The sequence below is a fragment of the Heterodontus francisci genome, unplaced genomic scaffold (assembly GCF_036365525.1).
Source record: "Heterodontus francisci isolate sHetFra1 unplaced genomic scaffold, sHetFra1.hap1 HAP1_SCAFFOLD_1849, whole genome shotgun sequence".
NCBI lineage: Eukaryota > Metazoa > Chordata > Chondrichthyes > Heterodontiformes > Heterodontidae > Heterodontus > Heterodontus francisci.
Window position 1 is genome coordinate 40,001 of NW_027142020.1, and position 5,216 is coordinate 45,216.

Genomic DNA, 5,216 nt, shown 5'->3' on the forward strand with positions numbered 1-5,216 from the left:
CCGCCAACCCCCAGCCACCCGAATCGCAAGTGTCAATTCGGCGGGTTGCCTGCCGGTAGTCCTTCCGAAAATGAGGCGCCAAATCGCCGCAACGGCCATTTTTCATTTCGGCATCGGGACTTCCGACGGCAACTGATTAACTAGCCCGGGGACTAGAGCGGCAGCAAATGCAACGTGCCCTCTTGGCGGGAGCAACTTGACCGCCCCCGTGGGGAAAGGTCAACTCGGGGCCCGGGAAAGTCGCCGAGTCCGACCCCATACACTTCCATGAGTTGGGGGTTTTGGCCTTCCCGGCCCAAGGCTCGCCTTATTTCGGCCTGCACTTTCGGAAAAGGGTGCATTCCTTTTGGTTAATGATTTCACCAGCCCGGGTCTTAGCCTCTGCCCCGACGGCTAAGTCTTTTGGTTAATGATTTCCTGCGGCTGGGACTACCCTTTCCCCCGCCCTGCAGGCACCCGGGTCGGGAGGCCGTCGGGGGCACTTTCCGGGGCAAATCCGGACCCTTACGCAAGGGAGAGTGCGCCCCCCGCCTCGGCCGGGGGTCAGGCTGCCGCCTATTAAGCCCGACAGAAAACCCGAAAAATGGACGAAAATGGGAAAAAATCCCCATCCGAAAAAGGCTTAAAAGTCGGTTGGGCGGCAGCTAGGGTCGGTCTCTGCAGACCTGGAGGCTCGGGTGGACTCTTGGAATAAACGTCCAAGTCCCGACTTGCCACCTCCTACTACTGTGCAGATACCCCGCCAACCCCCAGCCACCCGAATGACAAGCGTCCGATCAGCGGGACGAATTTGACAACTCTGGCCGGACCTCTGGAACTCCATCCCGGGTAACCGGGGCAAATTTTTCCGCTTGATCGCCCTTCCACTGGTTAACCATTTGCCCTTTCGGACTTAGTCTCTGGACATTATTCGACGGATTTTCTGGTTAACCATTTGCCCTTTCGGACTTAGTCTCTGGGCATTATTTTCGACTTTTTGGTTAATGATTTCACACTTTTTACTTACTTTTGCGCTTTTTGGTTAATGATTACTCTGCTTACTGGTTAATTATTTGCCCTTTCGGACTTAGTCTCTGGACATTATTTTCGAGTTTTTGGTTAATGATTTCACACTTTTAACATATTTTTGCGCTTTTTGGTTAATGATTACTCTGCTTACTGGTTAATTATTTGCCCTTTCGGACTTAGTCTCTGGAGATTATTTTCGAGTTTTTGGTTAATGATTTCACACTTTTTACTTACTTTTGCGATTTTTGGTTAATGATTTCACACTTTTTACTTACTTTTGCGCATTTTGGTTAATGATTACTCTGCTTACTGGTTAACCATTTGCCCTTTCGGACTTAGTCTCTGGACATTATTTTCGAGTTTTTGGTTAATGATTTCACACTTTTTACTTACTTTTGCGATTTTTGGTTAATGATTTCACACTTTTTACTTACTTTTGCGATTTTTGGTTAATGATGACTCTGCTTACTGGTTAATTATTTGTACTTTCGGACTTGGTCTCTGGACATTATTTTCGAGTTTTTGGTTAATGATTTCACACTTTTAACATAATTTTGCGCTTTTTGGTTAATGATTACTCTGCTTACTGGTTAACCATTTGCCCTTTCGGACTTAGTCTCTGCACATTATTTTCGAGTTTTTGGTTAATGATTTCACACTTTTAACTTAATTTTGTGCTTTTTGGTTAATGATTTCATACTTTTTACTTACTTTTGCCCTTTTTGGTTAATGATTACTCTGCTTACTGGTTAACCATTTGCCCTTTCGGACTTAGTCTCTGGAGATTATTTTCGAGTTTTTGGTTAATGATTTCACACTTTAACATATTTTTAAGCTTTTTGGTTAATGATTACTCTGCTTACTGGTTAACCATTTGCCCTTTCGGACTTAGTCTCTGCACATTATTTTCGAGTTTTTGGTTAATGATTTCACACTTTTAACATATTTTTGCGCTTTTTGGTTAATGATTACTCTGCTTACTGGTTAACCATTTGCCCTTTCGGACTTAGTCTCTGCACATTATTTTCGACTTTTTGGTTAATGATTTCACACTTTTAACATATTTTTGCGCTTTTTGGTTAATGATTTCATACTTTTTACTTACTTTTGCGCCTTTTGGTTAATGATTACTCTGCTTACTGGTTAACCATTTGCCCTTTCGGACTTAGTCTCTGGAGATTATTTTCGAGTTTTTGGTTAATGATTTCACACTTTTTACTTACTTTTGCGATTTTTGGTTAATGATTACTCTGCTTACTGGTTAACCATTTGCCCTTTCGGACTTAGTCTCTGCACATTATTTTCGAGTTTTTGGTTAATGATTTCACACTTTTAACATATTTTTGCGCTTTTTGGTTAATGATTACTCTGCTTACTGGTTAACCATTTGCCCTTTCGGACTTAGTCTCTGCACATTATTTTCGACTTTTTGGTTAATGATTTCACACTTTAACATATTTTTGCGCTTTTTGGTTAATGATTTCATACTTTTTACTTACTTTTGCGCCTTTTGGTTAATGATTACTCTGCTTACTGGTTAACCATTTGCCCTTTCGGACTTAGTCTCTGGAGATTATTTTCGAGTTTTTGGTTAATGATTTCACACTTTTACTTACTTTTGCGATTTTTGGTTAATGATTACTCTGCTTACTGGTTAACCATTTGCCCTTTTGGACTTAGTCTCTGGACATTATTTTCGGGTTTTTGGTTAATGATTTCACACTTTTTACTTACTTTTGCGATTTTTGGTTAATGATGACTCTGCTTACTGGTTAACCATTTGCCCTTTCGCACTTAGTCTCTGGAGATTATTTTCGACTTTTTGGTTAATGATTTCACACTTTTAACTTAATTTTGTGCTTTTTGGTTAATGATTTCATACTTTTTACTTACTTTTGCCCTTTTTGGTTAATGATTACTCTGCTTACTGGTTAACCATTTGCCCTTTCGGACTTGGTCTCTGGACATTATTTTCGAGTTTTTGGTTAATGATTTCACACTTTTTACTTACTTTTGCGATTTTTGGTTAATGATTTCACACTTCTTACTTACTTTTGCGATTTTTGGTTAATGATTACTCTGCTTACTGGTTAACCATTTGCCCTTTCGGACTTAGTCTCTGGACATTATTTTCGAGTTTTTGGTTAATGATTTCACACTTTTTACTTACTTTTGCGATTTTTGGTTAATGATTTCACACTTTTTACTTACTTTTGCGATTTTTGGTTAATGATGACTCTGCTTACTGGTTAATTATTTGTACTTTCGGACTTGGTCTCTGGACATTATTTTCGACTTTTTGGTTAATGATTTCACACTTTTAACATAATTTTGCGCTTTTTGGTTAATGATTACTCTGCTTGCTTGTTACTGATTTCCCCTTTCGGACTTGATCTCTGGCCGTTCTTTTCGACCTTTTTGGATCAGGTTTCCACACTCTGAAATTATTTTGGGCTCACTGATTAGGCGAGATCAAGGGGGCATGCCTGGGCACTTTGGGCTCAGTTTGGGAAGGCGGCGTCCGTGTGCTCCTCCGCCCTTCCCGCACTTGCGGCTAGGTTTGCCAAACTGCGCTGACCCGCAGCCCTGCCTTTTTGCCCACGGCACACGGAACGACTCAAGTCTGGCTCCGTTCCAGGCCGTTGCCTCCGGCTGCCCGCCGTCCGGCCGGCCTGGGACGTACCCCGGCTGACGGCGCCGGAGGCCCTCTAGCAGCCACCGGTGCCGCGGGCCAATGGGTCCGGGCGTTCCGGAGCTATCGGTGGGGAAGTGCTCTCCCCTTTTCCTGACGCCGTTCGCCCGAGCAGAGGTGCAGCCTGACGGGACTGCTGTCGCCTTCCGCGGCGCACCGGCCCCTTTCACCTGCCGTCGACCGCGCGGAGCTCGGACCTCCCTCCCCGAAGTTATGGCCCCGGCGCCGGAGGGTGCCCGGGGCCGGGCATTCAGCGGGGTGAGTCTTAACCTTCCCGGTCAGCCTGCGGGGTCGGTGCGCCGGCACTCGACGCCGGAGGGTCCCCTCTTTCCGTAGAGCCCCGCCCGGTGCCGATCGGCCGGCGGATTGCGGAGCGAACCGCGCCTGACCGACGGGCCTCGGAAACCCGTTGCAGTCGACGGGGGGGAACCGGACAGCGGGACGAGGTGCCGATTCCACCCGCAGATTCGATCCCGAAATCCCGCGGGATTCGGCGGTCCGACCCGACAGATTCAAACGTCGCCCGGGCGGCCCCCAGCGGTCGGGCCGGCCTGGTTCCGCCACCGCCCGATGCCCCTCGCCCCCGGCTACCGCCGGCCGCGCAGACCGAGCGAATGCGGCCGGACGTCCGGCGGCAATCGGCCGGAAAGCGGTATGGCCATTTCCTACTGTCCCTCGGACGGGCAGAGGGGCGGCGCCGGGGCACTCGCGGACCAGGCCGCGCCCCTCCGAGCCCTACCGCCTGCCGTCGACCGCGCGGGGATCGGACCTCCCTCCCCGAAGTTATGGCCCCGGAGCCGGAGGGTAGCCGGGGCCGGGCATTCAGCGGGGTGAGTCTTCACCTTCCCGGTCAGCCTGCGGGGTCGGTGCGCCGGCACTCGACGCGGGAGGGTCCCCTCTTTCCGTAGAGCCCCGCCCGGTGCCGATCGGCCGGCGGATTGCGGAGCGAACCGCGCCTGACCGACGGGCCTCGGAAACCCGTTGCAGTCGACCGGGGGGAACCGGACAGCGGGACGAGGTGCCGATTCCACCCGCAGATTCGATCCCGAAATCCCGCGGGATTCGGCGGTCCGACCCGACAGATTCAAACGTCGCCCGGGCGGCCCCCAGCGGTCGGGCCGGCCTGGTTCCGCCACCGCCCGATGCCCCTCGCCCCCGGCTACCGCCGGCCGCGCAGACCGAGCGAATGCGGCCGGACGTCCGGCGGCAATCGGCCGGAAAGCGGTATGGCCATTTCCTACTGTCCCTCGGACGGGCAGAGGGGCGGCGCCGGGGCACTCGCGGACCAGGCCGCGCCCCTCCGAGCCCTACCGCCTGCCGTCGACCGCGCGGGGATCGGACCCTCCTCGCCGAAGTTATGGAGGTAAGACCGGGAGGCTGCCCAGGGTCGGGACTTCAACCGGCTGCCGCCACCCTTTCCCGCCTGTCCCACGGGCTCGGAGATCCAGGCCCTGCAAAGACCCTCCGGTCGCCACCCGACAGGTGCTTTACCGGAGAAATCGTAAACCGGCGTCAG